The 19,412-nt window shown below is 46.2% G+C and overlaps 1 protein-coding gene across 3 annotated transcripts in view; it reads left to right on the forward strand.

Moving 5' to 3' along the window:
* The window catches only part of SHROOM2 (shroom family member 2), a 144,359-nt gene that overhangs the window by 92,897 nt on the left and 32,050 nt on the right, over positions 1-19,412 (forward strand). The gene's annotated exons all lie outside the window — the stretch shown is intronic.

The following is a 19,412-nucleotide window of genomic DNA, read 5'->3' on the forward strand; positions in this document are numbered from 1 at the left end:
TAACTGGATGCAATTTCCAGCATGCCTGGGGGTAGATGCCGCGGTGCGTTTCGAACGGAGCCTGCAGCCCTGCCCTACTGCCAGGAGAAGCATCTCCAGGGCGCTGACACCCTCTATTGCCTTCGTGGCATTTTTTGGTTCTTAAAATGGCTGCTGTGTTCTCTGTACAGTAAGGTTCTTTATGTTGATAGAATGAGAAATCCAGTGTAATGTGCTTGAATGAAATGCTTTATCCAGAATGCTCGATTGAAGGGATGCTTTAATGATCGAGTACACAGCTGGGTTGCTGGGGCATGGTCTCCAAATCAGAGTTGCCCAGGATTGTCAATCAGGAAGGAATAGAGCCAGCCTTTCTAAATTGGGCTTATTTTGAGCATGAAAACAGAATTAAGTCTGCTGGCTCCTCAAGAGGATCAGAGCATCTGAAAGAATTCTGCATGGCAGTAGCGTATTACCGTGTTGTATCCCATGATTCTTAAATGTGGCCAGTGTAGCTGTTTAGATATAGTTTAGATCAAATACGTAGGTAGGTAGGTAGGTAGGTAGGTAGGTAGAGTCCTCCTGCCCTTAATATGCATGAGGATGGAGGGAGAGGAAAACATAGATTGCTGTAGGATCTGTGGTATCACCTTATTTTAAAAGGGCTGAAAGAAGCACAGAAATAAACCTACACAATTGGGTCAGTGAATACGGATTTTTCTGTTGCTTTGAGAATCTCTGGTGATTTGTGATACTCAGATTTAAACACTTGACCTCATAAGGTTGCAGAAATAACTGATTTAAGTGTTTGCTTTTAATGGCCTTTTTTTTTTTAAGGGCCTTCTGTAACAGGGTTTTATTGCATTTGGCCTTAAACGTGAGTGCTGTTAGCCTTATACAAGAGCAACCAATCTTTACATGGCTCTGCGAGGACAAGAGCAGCATTTTGTGTAGGAAGTCCCTGCAATTAACAGTCTGCATGGCTCAAACCAAGAATCCCTGTGTAAGAAAGAATGGCTGATGAATAATACACCTACAGAATTCAGTAGTTTCTGAGAAACACAATTATAGCTTTATTACTACAGATTCTGAGTACGTCACGTGCCCAGCACCAGCTGTAATCTTTCCCAGCCCTCCCCTTGACTCTGCTGCAGTGGTGAGGATGTTCAGTGCACGGTGGACCTGCAGGCTCTGGCTTTGCTCCTGTGCCCCTGCCATAGGCATTGCACTTGCGCTGCAGAGAGTTCACGTGGTTGGAGTGGGCTCTGCTGTGAACGGAGTCCTAATGAGTGGCTAGAGTGTACACTGTGTGTGTCTGTGTGTTGTGAATGGCACTATCGATAGTGAGAGGGTCAAGAGGAATGGCAGGAGGGACCACATGTTCATTTATCATGGCCATGTCTTCCAGCAGACTGCATAACCACTCCGAAGAAATTAGTTCCAGAGCCTTCTGCTTTGGAGCTGTAGACCCAGCAATTTTCAGAACTTTGTGCATTCTCAAAGGATGGTGAGATTCAAAATCTAGAACAGGAACATTGAAAAGCCATTTCCCGCTTTTTTCAGAGAATGTTTATTTTCTAAAGGATCAGTAAGAAATAGTGTACTTAAAACATTAAATCTGGGGAACAAAAAAAGAAAAGTCTTGTAGAGGACTGTCTTGCTCACCAAAAACAAAATCCTATAATGCAGAGATTTCAAGACACCTAATGTTTTGCGTAAATTTATAACAATGTCTGTATAAGAAATATGAATTACTTGGGGCACCTGACTGACTCAGTCAGTACAGTGTGTGACTCTTGATCTCAAGGTTGGGAGTTCGAGCCCCACGTAGAGCATAGAGATTACTTAAAAATCTTAAAAAAAAAAAAATTACTGATCTGATAACCAGTACAGGATAATGAATGTTTTTCATTGTATTCTGTTGAGACAACACAATATCAAGATAAGAGTTACTTGTTCATTCAAACCACATTGAGAACATTTTTGTGAGGTTCAAGATTCTGTTCCATGTAAAGATAAGTAGGACAAAGGTTCTGTTCCCAAAGGACCTCACAGTGTAGGAGGGAAGGAGAGACACCAGTACTCACACTGAAGTGATGGCACATAATTAGAATTTTTGTAAAAAGTTATGTGGTCCTTCATGATTTTGGAAGGAGCATGAGGTGAATCCTGACTGAGTCCTGGGGGAAGACCGGAGGTGTTGGAGCCTAAAGAAACCCAAAGCCAGGAGAGCAAATCCAATTGCATTTGCTTACTTCTAGCACTTCCTGTGGTGAACAGCACCCCCTTTCCCCACTCCGACTGGCTTAAACTTAAGGCCAGCTTCCATTGTTCCCAGAGGCTCTGCAAGTACTCCCCCCCCCCCCCCACTGGGGTACCTCGTAAGCTGGATGTAGCAGCTTGCCGGGGACTGTCATAACCCCCCACCACAGACTGAGAGAGTAAATTTCTGTTGTTGATGTCGCCCAGAACCCCAAGGTCAGGGTGTCAGCAGGTTTGGCTTGGGGGGGGGGGGTAGGCTTCTCTTCATGACTTGCAGGTCGCCATGTCCTCCTGTGCTCTTCCCTTTGTGTGTCTCTGCCCCATCTCTTGTAAGAACACCATTTAGATTGGATGACCTCATTTTACTGTACTTACCTCTTTAATTACCCTATCTCTAAATAGTCACATTCTGAGGTCCTGGGGCTTAGGACTTCAGGTTCCAAATGGGGGGGGGGTACAATTAGTCCAGAACACCGGAAGAAATGTCCTTTCTGCCTTATACCTTTTAACCAGTGCTGTCGGCTGCATCAGTGCTCTTGGGAAGTGTCATCCCACCTTTGAGCTAATGAGGCCACCCCTGATATGGGAGCATTTAAAATGAAAGGAAGAGGGACCCCTGGGTGGCTCAGTGGTTGAGCATCTGCCTTAAGCTCAGGGTGTGATCTTGGAGTCCCTGGATCAAGTGCCATGTTGGGCTCCCCTCTGCCTATGTCTCTGCCTCTCTCTGTGTGTCTCTCATGAATAAATAAATAAAATCTTTTAAAAAACAAAATGAAATGAAAGGAAGAGGGAGTGGCATTAGCACTGCCAGCAGTGCCTTGCAATTGCAGGCACGTTCTGATTCAGTGATTCCACTTTTAAGAGTTGACCTTCCGAGTGTATGGCTGCACAAAGGCATTCTCCACAGAGGCTGGGTGGGGAGGAAGGGGACCTGGATATGTGTTTGTGCACTCTTTCCTAGTTCTCATGGAGCCACTCCCATGCTGCCTGCTGGTCTCCCTGTGACTGGCTGGTAGTGCCTCTGAACAGAGCAGCGATGGAAAGCCTGTCTTTGCCACTCCAGCACCCTGCTTGCAGGGGCTCCCATCTGAGCCACAGTACCCCTGGTCACCATGCTGCACAAGCCAAAGCCCACTTCCCCCATGCAGCACATTGCTCTCTGAGGAGCTCTGCTTCAACTCTGGGATCAAGTTCTCCCCTTCTTTGTTCCAGCTTTCATCATCTCCAGCCTGGACCATGGCTGCTGTCTCCTTGCTGGTCTTGGAATATAAATTAAATTATAATAGTCCCCATCCCCAAACCATTCAATGGCTTTTGGTTGCACTCGGCATAAAATGCAAGCTCCTGACCTTGCCCTGCAAGGCCCTGTATGACCCTCTCTTTTGGGGGGGCACCCTTTCTCATTCTTCTTTCTCATCCAAGCTCCAGACTCAGAGACTCATTGCCACCTTTTATCCCTTGAATAAGCCAAGCTCATTTCTCCCTCAGGGCTTTGATGCTTATTAAAAGGCTGTTCTTGGAATACTACAAGCCTACCTCAGGACATCTGCCTGGCAAATGGCAATTGGGAGTTCATGCTCAGCTTCAGGAGGGGACCTTGTGTAAGCCCAGTGGCTGGAAAATGGATGGGCCAGTTGTCCAGTGGATGGAGATACGGGTGGGTGGTGGGTAGATAAATAGATGGGTAGGTGGATGGGTAAACAGGGTGGATTGGTAGATGAATGGATGGGCACCGGCCTAACAGCCCTTGGCTCAGTCCTTGGTTATGGCAAAGAATGATCCATATTGAAACATTCTGTGTGCTGAAATTTTAAGATTTTAGTTTACACAATAGTAAGTGAAATGGGCTTGTCTTTCTATCCTGACATAACATTGAGAATCAGGACATAAACATCTCAAAATAAAAGTTAAGTTGTGCTGGGGTCAATTATTGCTTTCAAATTTGAGAGTTCAAGGAGTACTGTGTTCAGGGAGGCTCCAGAGACCAAAGGCAAAAGGAGATCTGGGGGTGGAGCACGGTGGCTGTGGGTGCTGGCGGGTTCCTTCTTCATAGCTGCCTTCCAGCCATTTCCACCCCCACATTTAGGAGCTGCTGCCAGTGGGCTGGCACTGACCTGCAGGCTGCTATCTTGTTGGGACAGATGAGGGAGTAGGAGGAGAATGAGATTATATTCTGAATTCCCAACAACAGCCATAAAATTGAATCCGTATGAAATCAAGCTCGTTAGGGAAAATGTGCTTTAATATAAAATTCATAAACAAGGTAAACCCACCAGGGGATCACCTTCCTGTACGTTTTCCCTGAGAGGTGACTTGGTGCACAGAGGTTAATGCAAAGACTGATTTTTTCATTTACTAAACAAGCTTCTTACAAATCAGTTTCAAAGTAAGAGAGAGAACTCAGCCAAAGTCTGCGCCTCGTTTGTTGCTTTAGGGAAGACATTTGCTTTTCCTGGCCCTCAATTAGCTAAGGGGCAATTGAAGCTTTACATCCTGTACTGCTCCGCCGGGTAATTACGAAGCCTGAAGCCCGTGCTGGGATAACAAGGCGACACTCCAGCTTGGATGCCTTCCAGGGCGGAGCCAGCACGGGCAGAGCCGGCACTAGCACGGGCGCAGCCAGCACAGGGACGGGCGCAGCCGGCACGGGCACGAGCATAGCCGGCACGGGCACGAGCATAGCCAGCACGGGGATGGGCGCAGCCAGCATGGGCACGGGCACGGGCGCAGCCAGCATGGGCACAGCCAGCACGGGGACGGGCACAGCCAGCATGGGCACAGCCGGCACGGGGACGGGCGCAGCCAGCACGGGCACGAGCATAGCCGGCACGGGCACGAGCATAGCCAGCACGGGGACGGGCGCAGCCAGCACGGGCACGGGCACAGCCAGCAGGGGGACGGGCGCAGCCAGCATGGGCACGGGCACAGCCGGCACGGGCACGGGCGCAGCCAGCACGGATATGAGCACAGCCGGCACGGGCACGGGCACAGCCGGCACGGGCACGGGCGCAGCCAGCATGGGCACAGGCACAGCCGGCACGGGCACGGGCGCAGCCAGCATGGGCACAGCCGGCACGGGCGCAACTCCGTCCCAGGGCGGTGGTGTTTGTGCGTGGAGCGCTTGCAGGCTCGCTTCTGTCCTCCCTCCTGGAGCGCAGAAAGGCTGCCGCAGGGAAAGTCCTGGGGGCGGGGGGTCGTCACTCTCGGTCCTCCCCTACGTTTGCAGCCACGTGGCTCCAGCCGCCGCGGCGTGCGGACCGCAGAGCGGCCCCACGGTGGCTCCCATGCCGGTCCCCATGCCGGTCCGGCTTGCGGACTGCACGTTATCTGGAGGGAAGCGTGGCGAGGCCGCGGCGTGGGGCTGGCGGGGGGAGGGGCGGCTGCCGAAGGAGGGCCGGCGGCACTGCGTGCGCGGGGTGCGGAGACCCGGGGGGGCGGGGGCGCTGCCGTGTGACGGCGGCCGGAACCGCGGCGGTCACGTGACTTCCGGTGCTCTTCCGGGGAGACCTTCCTCCGGGTCGGGAGCTGCGCCTGCGCCCCAGGTGGCCGCGCGAGCCCCTTGCTCGGCCCCGCGACCTGCCCGCGCGGCGGCGCCCCCTCCGCGGACGGCGCCACCTGCACAGCCCTCCGATGCAGCAGCCTTCTGGTCTCTCCTGTCCCCTGACCGCCCTCTTCAGAGCTCACACCCTTGCCGGCCGGCCTTGCTTGGCTTGCACGTAAAGGCGCTCACCCCTCAGGCCTTCCAGCCGTGTTTCTGTCGTCGCCTGTGTTTTAGGGCTCAGGTGGCCGGGAAGCACCCCTCCAGACGGTCCCACAGGTTTCGCTGCTCCGCACATTGACGCTGTGGCATATTGTCAAAGGTGCTGGCGAAGCCGGCTCTGCCGCCTTTGGAGATCATCTTAGTTGCCCTTTGACATATGGAGGCTCTTCTGGTTGATTCCCTAGGTCAGGCGCTTTCTATCTTGACTCAAGAACCAGGCTGTGAGGGATCGGGCCTCCAGCTCGAGTTTCTTCTGATGGGAACTAGCGTGACACGCTACAGAATCCACATTAAGTTGGCTTTCCTAACAGTACTGGGTGAAGTCACTTGTCTTCATCGAACCTAAATGATTAATCCATGTTAGAAATGTACGCACAGGGCGCCTGGGTGGCCCAGTGGTTGAGCATCTGCCTTCCGCCCAGGGCGTGATCCCGGGGTCTTGGGATCGAGTCCCACATCGGGCTCCCTGCAGGGAGCCTGCTTCTCCCTCTCCCTCTGTCTCTGCGCCTCTCTCTGTGTGTCTTTCATCAATAAATAAATAAAATATTTTAAAAAAGGAAGGAAGGAAGGGAGGGAAGGAGGGAGGAAATGTGCGCACATCCAGAGATCCCTGGGTGGCTCAGCAGTTGAGCCCCTGCCTTTGGCCCAGGGCATGATCCTGGGGTCGCGGGATCGAGTCCCATGTCGGGCTCCCTGCATGGAGCCTGCTTCTCCCTCTGCCTGTGTTTCTTTCTCTCTCTCTATGCCTCTCATGAATAAATAAAATCTTGAAAGAAAAAAAGAAAAAAATGAATGAATGAATCAATGAATGCACATCTTTGGGTGCTTGACTGGCACGATTGGTTTCGGATTCTTGATTTCAGTTTAGGGTGTGACCTTAGGGCCCTGAGATCTAGACCCTCCTGGGCTCAGCTCAATGTGGACTCTGCTTGAGATTCTCTCTCCCGCTCTCCTGCTGCCCACCCCCCCCCACTTATGCATGCTCTCTTCCTCTTGCTCAAATACATAAATAAATCTTGAAAAGAATAGAAAAGAAGTATATACATATCTCATCCATGAACTGTGAACATTGGCTTTTAGTTTCTCCCTTGCAGAAAGTACAGCCTGTGAGAGGGCATGCTGGTGTTCTAATGTGACTAAGTGTTGTGCAAAAGTCGACATTCTAGGGGTGCCTGGGTGGCTTAGTCAGTTGGGCCTCTGCCTTCTGCTCAGGTCATGATCTCAAGGTTCTGGAATTGAATCCCACATCAGGCTTCCTGCTCAGCGGGGAGCCTGCTTCCCCCTCCCCTGCACCTGCTCATGCTGCCTCTCGCTATCTATCAAATAAAAAAGAGAAGTCTTTAAAATAAATTTTTAAAAAGTGGACATTCTAAAATAATGGTAAACGGGATCCCTGGGTGGCGCAGTGGTTTGGCGCTTGCCTTTGGCCCGGGGCGCGATCCTGGGGACCCGGGATCGGGTCCCACGTCGGGCTCCCGGTGCATGGAGCCTGTTTCTCCCTCTGCCTGTGTCTCTGCCTCTCTCTCTGTCTCTCTGTGACTATCATAAATAAATAAAAATTTAAAAATAAAATAAAATAAAATAAATAAAATAAAATAATAAAATAAAATAAAATAAAATAAAATAAAATAAATAAAATAAAATAAAATAAAATAAAATAAAATAAAATAAAATAAAATAATGGTAAACTGAAACTTGCGTCACAGACATGAGCAAGGTTAGGGAGCAAGGTCGTAGAGGGTGACCCAGTAGGTGCATTCCTTCTACACCCGCCTACCCCTGAGGCCACCTCCAGTAGCATTCAGTATTAGAGACTTCAGAAAGTAGGCACCAAATGCAGACAGCCACTTTGTTTGAGGCCAGGGTAAGGTAGCTTAGTTACAGCAAGTTTTTCCTTTGCTAGCATTTATTTTTATATTAGAACCCTGAAATCATGGCGTGTGCAAAAGACCATTGGGGAATGTCAAGCCCACCAATGCAGATCTCCCTTACAAGATGACTGTGAGAGCTGGACAGCCATCTGGTTCTCTGTCTACCTCCTTCCCCTTGGAACCCATAGGCTCATAGGTATCTCTCCATAGAGCCACAGTGACTGGTCTTTGTCTCTGAGGTTACTCTCAGTCACTTGCCCTTTTTTTTAATGGGGTTGTAAAGATGTATTCAATTGAAAGATCCACATAACCTAAAACATACTGCTTGAACGTGTACCATTCGGTGACATTTAGTTCGTGTTACGCAGCCATCACCACTATCTAGTTCCAGAAATTTTGTCACCCCAAAAGAAAACCACTTTGCCATTGAGCAGTTACTCCTGAACTGGGTTTACTTTTTTTTAACTTGAAAGATAAATTGAAATGATCCACTCTGTGCAGTAAGAGTATGTCTTACTCAAAAACAGTTGCCATCATTTGGACGTGAGATGAGTACTTGGCTGTCAAAACTCATTTCCCACAGACTCAGTGTGTTAAGTGGTTGTCAAATTCTTGAAGCTGGTCTCTAACCAGTTTAACTCATAAATTTGAAATTAAAAAAAGACAGTTCTGCAAGTCACCTATTTCTCTTAAGCAATCTAAAATGCAGCCAGATATTTCTGAGTGTGTGTGTGTTAAATCCACATATCCCCCAAGAACTCGTAGAAGACAACACAGAGCCAGGAGCATGCTTTATGTCTGACCCCACCGCCATCCCTAGCAGCCTTCCTTCCTCCCACTCCCAATACAGTAATCCTCACCTTCTACAGTAATCCTTACCACCCCCACCAGAATTCAGACAAAGAGAAGGTGAAGGAGGAGGGTGGACAAGCATGGATAGTGACAATGTGGTAGCCAGAAAAGTACATCTTCCTCAAGTTTTCTCAGACACCATTTGGAGCATATTCTTGGGGATATACATGTTCTCATTGTGAGTGTCATTTTCTGTCTCTGTTTCCATATTAATCCTTAAATTCATAACAGGATATTCTGGATGATGTGCATGACCACACCTTATGTGTGTGAGAGTTGTCTCATTGCCAGTGCCTAAGAACATAAGTGTTCCTGGCTGAGAGGAAAGAATCTGTCCACATTCACATGCAAACCAAGCTCTCTAGATCAGGGAAAAGACATCAAAGCGCCAGGCCCTCAGAGCTCTGTGTCCTATCAGTCAAAAGAAAAGCAGTGAGTGAAATGAGTCCTTCTGTGACAGCAGGGAAACTGTGGTAGCTAAACCCAAAAGAAAAAGCTGGGCCACAGGAGAAACAGCTCATTCTTCGCAAAGCCTCATCACCCTTTGCATTAAACATTTGCTTTATAGTTTTGCTCTCCTATAACTTGCAAATTTGTTTTGTAATTTATAGCCAAAGAGCTATGAAAATAAGGAAAATACAATGTTTTGTGTTTAGACATATTCCACAATGCAGTAAAAAATAAAGCCATAAACTGCATGGTTTCATATGTAGGCACAACCTGTAGACAGAAAGTAGATTCATTTGCCAGGAATTAAACGTTGAGGGGAATGGGAATGACTGCTGTAGTAGGTGTGGATTTTCTTTTGGGGGTGATGAAAATGTTCTGGAATCAGATAATAATGATGGTTGCACAACTCCATGAATATACTAAAAACTACTGAATTGTATACTTTCATAGGGTAAATTTTATGGTATGTGGACTTTATCTTAATTTTTAAAAATCTGTCAACATTGGGATGCCACAGGGGAAAAAGTTAATTTAATATAAATCTCAGGTGCCTGGGTAGCTCTATCAGTTGCTGTCTATCAGTATCTGTCTTCAGCTCAGGTCATGACCCTGGGGTCCTAGGGTTGAGCCCCACATCGGGCTCCCTGTTCAGCGGGGAGCCTGCTTCTTCCTCTCCCTCTGTCTCCCGCTCCGCCTGCTTGTTCCCTCTCTCTCTCTCTCTCTCTCTCTCTCTCTCTTTCTCTTTCTCTCTCTGTCAAATAAATAAAATGAGTCTGTGCATTACTCAAGTCTGAGAAATGTGGCTGCCGCTCTGAGGTCGACAGAATTTGTAAAGGGTCACACAGGAAATATTCTTGGCTTCAGGGGAGAAACTGTTCATGGTGTGATGACTCAACTCTTGTAGCATAGAAGCAGCCATGAATAGTACATACAGGAGTATGTGTAGCTGTGCTCCAGCAAAACTTGAAAGGTTTGCCAGCCCTTGGGTTTGGTCAAGGGATGGCCATCTCTGAATGTACTTTCAGGAATGGGAAATGGGACATAGATGGCAGTCTGTCTAGATATTTCAAAGAGATTTTGTGGGCGGCCCAGGTGGCTCAGTGGTTTAGCGCCACCTTTGGCCCAGGGCGTGATCCTGGAGACCCGGGATCGAGTCCCACATCGGGCTCCTTGCATAGAGCCTGCTTCTCTCTCTGCCTGTGTCTCTGCCTCTCTCTCTGTGTATCTCTCATGAATAAATAAATAAAATCTTTAAAGAGAGACTTTGTTTATGATTCTCTTGGAAGAACGAGATCCATTTCTTTTGTCATCTTCATCTTACTTGTCTCGTGGGTAGTGGTTGAACTTTAGGAGTTTACACTGTCCCCCCAAGTAGAGGTGGCTGTGATGCCTTCACAGAGCAGGAGTAGAGGAGAGTGCAGGATGCGCTAACCATGGGCTCCTTTGTGATGTGTTCTGCATTGGAGTGATGGCATGGGGTGGGGAGGGCACCGTCAGACCCTAAAGACTGGCATGCTGCCTTAGGTGAAGTGACTCCAGAAGGGCTTAAGGGTTCACCAGGACTGCCCAAGAGGCTGGGGGGAAGAGTTCTCGAATGTAAGTGCTAGGCTGCTTATCTTGTTCTGTTCCCTTTTTATTTGTGGAATTCTTCAAGAGCACAAATGTCTGGGTCAAAGACAGGGTATGTATGCAATTTATTACAAGTATTTATAGTGTAAAGGCTTACTAGTGTTAACATAGCACAAACTATGAAAAGACGTGAGTGTCCTAGACACCCTGATAATTATGCCTCTCTCTAGTAAACGTGGATGTATGAGAACCCAGATTATGAATCTTGATATTACAAAAGTGCTCTCTCTTTGGAAATAATTCATGGAGGTCATTTCTTTAAAAACTCCTCAAGTACAACCAGCATCCAGATCTTGTTTTCCAGTACCCTTCTGTAGTCAAAGTGACCAGGGCAGGGAATATAACAAAATGAGCCTGGAATATCTTGTAGTGCCAAAAAAAGTAAGGAAATACCAAACCAGAAAGCCCAGTAATGTGTCAGAGGGACACAGGAGCCAACTGAAATAGCTTCCTATGACTATAGCTAGAATAATTTAAACAAGATAAAGTAGTGTTAGACTGTAACCCAGTGTATAAAGTTTATTCCTGAGTTCATAACTGACTTGCATTAATGATTGAACAAGTAAGTGGAGAGAGAAAAGACAAATTTCCCAAGCAGAAAAATTCCAAGTAATCTGTGTAGATCTTCTGCCCTGAGGCAAGTGGAATAGAACTCCTGGCTCCCTAAATATGGGCTGTGTATGGCTCACCTCCTTCCAAAGAAGGCAGGATGAAAATGTGGAGGCAGAGAAGGAGCTCACGATGGAGAAATTGGCATACGCTAACCCCTGCCAGGCGGTTGCGTTGACAGCATGACCCTTACTATCACGTGATGAGAATGGCACTTGTTACCTTTGTGATCTTCTCTAAAATCCATAACCAGGGATCCCTGGGTGGCGCAGCGGTTTGGCGCCTGCCTTTGGCCCAGGGCGCGATCCTGGAGACCCGGGATCGAATCCCACATCGGGCTCCCGGTGCATGGAGCCTGCTTCTCCTTCCGCCTGTGTCTCTGCCTCTCTCTCTCTCTCTGTAACTATCATAAATAAATAAAAAAAATAATAAATAAAAATAAAAATAAATAAATAAATAAAAAATTTAAAATCCATAACCATAATCATGACATCAGGCAAATTTCAGTTGGGAAACATTCTACAAAATGCCTGAACAATACTCCTTAAAATTGTCAACGGCATCAAGAACAAGGAAATTCTGGGAAGCCGTTGCTTGGGAGAAGCTGAGGAGACGTGACAACTGAATGTAATGTGGTACCCTGAACAGAGTCCTGGCACAGAAGAAGGACGTTAAGTAAAAAAGAAATCTGAATCAAGGATGGACTTCAGTTAATATTCGTATCCCAAGATTAGCACATTAATTATAACACGTTACCATACTAAGTAAGATGTTAACTGTTGGGTAGACCAGGCAGTGGGTATATGGGAACTCTCTTATTGTCATAATTTTTCTGTAAACCTACAAGCATTCTAAAATGAAGTGTTTATTTAAAAGAGTAATTTTATTAAAGATTTTTTTAATTTATTATTTTAAAATTCATGAGAGACACAGGCAGAGGGAGAAGCAGGCTCCCTGTGGGGAGCCAGATACAAGACTCAATCCCAGGATCACACCCTGAGCCGGAAGCAGACACTCAACCATGAGCCACTCAGGTGTCCTTTGAGATTTAATTTTTAAGTAATCTTTATACCCAACATGAGGCTCGAGCTGAGAACCCAAGATCAGGAGTTATATCCTTCAGCAACTGACCCAGCCAAGTGCCTCTAAAATAATGCATTTTGAATTATTCAGCTTGTAAATATTAGGAACACACCTTTTGAGCAGTAAGTGTGGTGAAATATCCAATCAGCTACCAGATTCTTAGTAGATATGTATTATGTGGATGGCTGTGCATCCTTGCACTGAGTGTTGAGGATATAGTCTGGGGCAGATGTCACCCACTCTTAGGAACGGGATCATGTACTCGGTAAAATAATAGGTGGCGATGAAAAGTTGTAGAAAGAATGTAAGCTTTGGGGTTGAAGACACAGGTTCAAATTCTCATTCTCCTTTTCAGTGTGCTTGCATCAGGCCACCTAAGTTAATAACCTCGCGTCCCCGGATGATGAGGTCTCATAGCAATGTTCCTTGCAGACCTATTTAAATGCTGACTGGCTATAACATGCATGCATCAGCATGGGTGCTTAGGATCAAGAAGGTGTGGAAAAAAGGGAAAAGTCACTCTTACAAATATAGCAGTAATCTGGGAGATGCTGTAGAGTAGCATGTGTTATTGGCCAAATGGGCAAGACTCAGAAATAATTGCCATGAATTCAGAAAGGGCTGACGGAAGCAGGTTGAAAAGAGAAAACCCATTCTGAAGAGTAAGCATGAGACTGGAGAGGCCTTGGAGCTCAGTCTGGGAAGGGGCTGTCCGGGACAGCGTTGGGGGGGTTCCTTCCGTGTGGGGGTGACTCTGAGGTCTCCGGCTGCTTCAGGAGGGAGGTGGAGGGCAGGGGCTTTCAATGCGGATCATTGTGAGATGACGGACTGGTAAGTCGCGGTCAGGCTGGGACTTTGTCTTCTCCCCTGAATGCTTTGCACACAGTAAAACTTCCGGAAGTACTTTGTTAGTTGTTTGCTGGATTACGTTCCTAATGAGTGTGTAATAAACCTAAGAGTACAAATAGAATACAGAGAGACATAAATTAGGCTATTCAGCGGGATTTTTTTCCTTTCATTGTTCCATCTGATATTACTGTGCATGTGGAGTTGAATAGTGTATCGCACATACTATGTGATTAGCATAGTTAAATAGATAAAGCTGAGTAAAAATATGTTCAGCAGGCTTTCCTGTATTTCCCCCTTTTAGATTATAAGGAGGAAGACGGCCAAGCGTTTTGGGGTTTTCAACGGGCAAGTCTTCTGGCAGGGTTGGGGGGCGGGGGGGTGGGGGAGCTAAGCGTTAGGAGCCTGGGGAACGTTGGCCCTGAGGTCAGGAGTAGTCTGAGTCCCGAGGTTAGAGCCGCCGGAGCCTGCGGGAACTTGCCCATCACGAGGCAGCAGGCACCGACAGGCCAGCTGCTGGGCGCGGGGCTCTGAGGCTGGTCCGGCAGGAGGCGGCGAGCGCTGCGCCCCCAGACGCCCCGCATTTGTCCTCAGGCAGCTCAGCCCGCACGGGACTGCTTGCCTGACGTCCTTAGCGTCTGCAGTTACCAGTGTTTCTTTTGTTCTCCTGTCTTTAAAAGCAGGTTGTCAGCTCACGGCGCGGTGAGTAAGATCTGGGGAGATCTGCACACATTTGTCTTGTTTATTGTTCTGCCTGAAAATGAAAACTCCTGCCAGGTGGGCTGCAGATTCCAGCTCGAGCTCTGCATGCGTGCACGTATGCGTGTGGGCACACTACGCGTGTGCTGCATGTGTGCCGATAGGTGCCTGCAGAGTTTGCAGCGTTGGTTTTTGCGCTTGGCTGAAAGCGCACTGAAACTAGGAGGCAGTGCCTTCCAGCGCCGGGGGCCGGGCTGCGAGCCCTAGTGCCCGGTAGCCTTGGCGCGCGGGGAGCCCTGCTCCGCGGGAGCTGCAGACCTGCCTGCCCCGCGGGAGGCCAGCATTGCACGAACACCCGTGTGCCTTGTCTCGCCTTTTCATTTTTCCATACCAGCAAGAAATTAGCATTTTCATGACTGAGACGCTGAATGTGGACACTGAAAGAAAATGGTGAGTCAGCCACATGGAAGTGGAGGGAAAAAAGCAAAATCAGGTGTGCATGTTTAGTCATGAAAAAATGCTCTGTGGGTGAATTCACACATAGCCTGCTTGCTAATTGCAGCGACAGCATCTAAAAGGAGAAAATGGAATCGGTGCGGTTCTGAGTATTTTCCAGCTCTTAGATTTTGCTCTCTGGTGGGATGTGACAGTTGAGAGGCATGCCATTTCTTTACAGGTTTCACCGTACGTACGTGTGCTGTGGATCTTTTTTTTACCTTTTATATTGTAAAAGAAACATCCGTGGGCGTTATTTCTAGATGATTGAAATGCCTTTGCTTTACTACCGGATGCTTTTGTGTGTGGAGGGAGGATGCCATTTTCAGAAAAATTGCTGCATATATGTGTGTGTATGCATACACATGCACGCACATGCATCTACTGTTTGGGTCTGCATTTACTGACTCACATAGGAAGGAGTTATTTTTAAATGCATGTTTTAGCGGTCATGCTATTGAGAAGAGAAAAAGGAGTTTGAAGAAAGATTTTTGGAAATCTACCTGGCAGCATTTATAATTAAATCATTAAATAGCCTTACATATTGGAGACTTACAGAATGAATGAATGAAACATGTTATGTAAAATGTCTTAAAATTTGGTACAGATTTGCTGGCTGACTGGCATATTTTCCTTGGGAAGCAGAGTCCTTGAGAGGGTATTCTATAAATATTCTTTATGGCTATGTTGCAGAAAAGTATTCCACGGATGGTAGAAAGAGGTGCATCTCTACAGTTGCTTTTTGTCATGCATGATGAAAAGAACATTCTCTGTCTCTCTCACACAGACACACACACACCCCTTAAAAAATTTGCAGGGTATTCTCCTAGATGCATGAACAGAATACACATAGAAGCAGTTCTTTTAGAAGGGTACTAGGAATACCATACATGTTGGTATGAATAGTATAGGTTGTATTAGGCATCTCTTGCCCAACTGGAGTGACATGACCCTGGTAAGTGTATGCTTGCTGCCCCTTATTCTGCATGGACTGGCTGCTTCCCCAAAGTCCACCTTTGAATTTCAGAGGTATATTAGGAAGTTAACATCTCGTGTGGCTTTTAGAATGCATTTCATTTTTCATGCCTTTAATTCTTTGCCTCTTGTGTGCATTAAAATTTAAGAAGATTAAAGTGGAGAAGTAGTAGAAACAAGGGCTGCTATTGTGTGTCCAGTGGATCAGTGGACACTCGTGTTTTCTACCTGGCTTTTTCTAGATAATCAGGTCCTTTCTGAGAGGCTTGTAGACATAGCTGGATGTCTGAAGAGATGCTAGAGTTATTTAGTTTTCTGCCTTAAAAAAATTTTTTTTTCAGAATCCCTTGTGTTTATTCTTAAAGTTGACAAAGCATTACATATTTCTATCTCTCTTACACACACATACGCACATGCACGCTTGCACACGCACGTAACTTGGGCCTTATTATATTGCATGCTGTGCTCATTCTATAATAAACAAACTGGGGCTGAAGTGACTGGATTCACACAGCCAGTTCCTAGAGAAGCCTTGCCTGCGGTATGGCTGCTTTGTAATGTGGTGGGTTCTTGCTGACTCATACCTCCCACCTCTGTGATTAAGAGAGTCCTCCAGGTAAGTATGGGCTGAGTGAGATGGTGGTACACGTTGCCAAACCTAGTGTCTTACTAACTTTCCTGTCCCATACCCAGTGTGCTCATTGTACAGTGAGAAGGACTCCTAGGATAGGCTCCCAGAGAGTGTGTGGTACAGAGAACCCCTCACCAGATGGAGAGACTGGAGACACGTGTCCCAAACCTGTGTGGATATAATTTGCAGGTTGCTCAACCTTTCTGACCTTCCATCTATCCATTAAAACAGGAGTTCAGAGTTACTGATTTCTAAGGTCCCTATTAGACATAATAGTTTTTCATTGTCAGAGAAAGAAGCCAGGGACTCGAATTCCCCTTAAGATCACCCTTCCAGGCTCATAGGTCATATTATCTTACTCCTGTGCCACCAACATTCACGTGTAAGAAGACATAGAAATATATAGGAGACATACACACACAGACACACACACACACACACACACACACGTGTGTAATATCTCTGAGATCCACTTAGAGATAAAAGGAGCTCCTGCAGCAGAGTCTGTCTTCTGCCGATAGGCTTTGCTGAAGTGGTGGCAGTGCTCTTGACAGCTACACCTGCTTAGGTGTTGTGTGCTATCACTCCATAAAGTCCGTGACTAACAAATGAAGTGCTCTGGGATGTCACCTACATAAAGTTTGTTATTGAATGACTGTTATAAACTCTAGCCAGTGGGCCCTTAAACATACTCAGAGGTCATTAAAGGTAGAATAACTAGAAATTCTAGGAAGGTGTTTAACATTTATATACACATGCACGCATGTGTACGTACATGTGTATATATGGACAGCATACACGCACTTGCATAGTAGACGTTTTATAGAGTAATTAACTATATAAGGTAAATTTTTATGTACAATAAAAATATCTAAAGCCTATTAGGTAAATAATCCATTTCCAAATACGGTTCAGCTGAGGAATAATAATTAGACCATCTCAAATGTGGGATTTTCAGAATTTTGGATCATATACTGTAGGAAGAAGACAACCAAAGCAAACAATTTTCTTTTAAATTAAAGGGAGAATATAGTATTCTAACTATTTTAATCTTTTATTGCATAATTACCCACATTCAAGATGGCTCCTTATTTCATAAGCTTGACATATGTTTTTGAGAGTCAGGATTTTTACTAATTTGAGGATACAGCCTCCTAGGCTGTGTATATGTTATTTTAAAATCTGTTTTACTAATTAAAATATTCTTACTAAATAAGGAAGTTTTGTGAGCAATGCACGGCATTCTAAGATCCGAATGCCCAGTAGAGGTCCTGTGGACTTTTAGTGTTATCTCCTGTCTTTCATAGTTATAAGCAGTACTGTAGCAAACATCTTGTAGTAAAATATTCATGTTCTGGCACGCTAATTTCCTTAGGATGAAATTCTAGATGTGGAATTGCAAGGCAGGCTTTTGGGAAATATGCTCAAGGTGCCGTCCATAAAATGTGTACTATTTATCTCCTACCCGCCCCCCCAACAGCCTAGGACAGTCTTGCTTTTCCCAAAACTTGGTCCATATCAATAATTCTGGGACTCAATAGGCAAAAAAGTTCTTTCTTTCAAGTAGGCTGCATGGTGTGGAGTCCAACACAGGACTAGAACTCATGACCCTGAGATCAAGACCTGAGCCCCGATGAAGAGATACTCAACCAACTGAGCCACCCAGGCACAGTTGCAGAGAAACTCCATTTGTAACTTACTCCATTTGTAACTTACTTTTTCTCAGTAACTAGCAAAGTAAAGTTGAACTTTGTGACTTATCTAGCCATTTGGTTTTCTTTTTTTTTTGTTTGTTACTGCTCACATTTTATGTTCATTTTCCTGTTGGGGATGGGGCCTTTCTTTCTTGATCATTGTTACTTAGGTTCCAAATAGATGGCTGAAGTGCATTTGATGTGTACTTTTGAAACCTTTATGTTTGGTTCCAGTTAGGTTTTTCCTTTTTAATGTACTAACTGGTGTTAATGATGTCATTATCCCTTCCTGGTGGCTTTGCACAGTCCATTCCTATTCTGCTGGCTCCTGGCTATTGTGTGCTGGCCTTTGCATTAGTACCTAGAAAGCATAACCACCTGGGGCTCTGTGGGTGTGAAATTTCCTATTATTTGTAGCCTGCCGCCTGAAATATTCTCCAGTATTTTCACGAGAACAACCCAGGTGTTTTGGTTTTGGTTTTTAAACATTTTATTTATTTATTTGAGAGAGAGAGGAAGAGAGCAAAGAATGAGAGGGAGAAGCAGACTCCTCACTGAGCAGGATGGATCCCAGAACCCTGAGATTGTGACCTGAGCCGAATGCAGACACTTTACCTACTGAGCCACCCAGAACCCAGGTGTTTTAGAAGAATGTTTTAATGTGGTGTGGCAAAGAGAAAGCAGCAGGGAGAAACGAACATTACACCTGAGCTTAGGTTATTAGGCACATTACTTAGGCTCTTGGGGCTGCAGTGTCCTGCAAGTGCTACGTTTTGTGGGTCATGCTTGCTCTCTGCAAATGGAGGTTAATGATACAGTTGCCTCTGCCACAGAATTGAGAAGTGCTTGGCTTCCCAGTATCCCCCTAGCATCCTGCCACCCTTACTGCTCCGGTTGACAGGACTCCCAGGGTCCATCTGAGGCACAACTGTCAGACTTCCTTATATTCTAGGGTCTGCTCATGTGAGCACTTGTCCATGCTTGTCCCTTTGTCCTCGTTGTTTTCTTTCATTGGGGTGTCTTTTGTGTGTGTATTTTCATGTTCCTTTTGTGTGTTTTCCTTTGATACACCAAACATCAAAACGTTTGATCACTCAGTGTAAGTATGTCAAAATAAAATAAGTAGAAGCCATATAACTATAGATGTAAACATTCAAAAGAGTAAAGGGCTCGATCACCAGTTAGTATTTTAATTATGGTCACTGCTTTGTTGAAAAGTTGAGTTACTTCACATAGCCTTTCATGGGCAAGTAGACATCATTGAATCTGTGAGTTGTTTCTATAGCATTCATAGCAATGTATGTGAAAACGGAAGGAGAGAGTCAGCAGACTGCTACGGACCAGAGCTGACAGTGTCCAGCTCATTTATGACCAGGTGAGAACCTGAGATCATCTCCCAGGCTATCCAGCTCCAGCATATAGTTGTGTGTGTGTGTGTGTGTGCGCGCGCGCGCATGTGCGGGTGCGCCCCTATGTTTTAATTTCCACTAGATCAGCAGAACCACAGTCTCAATGGTCTTCCAATGACAGGTATGTCTCTAGTTACCTGTATTTGTGTGGTTACGTGCCAGCAAGCC

Source organism: Vulpes lagopus, chromosome X (genome assembly GCF_018345385.1).
Source record: "Vulpes lagopus strain Blue_001 chromosome X, ASM1834538v1, whole genome shotgun sequence".
Taxonomy (NCBI): domain Eukaryota; kingdom Metazoa; phylum Chordata; class Mammalia; order Carnivora; family Canidae; genus Vulpes; species Vulpes lagopus.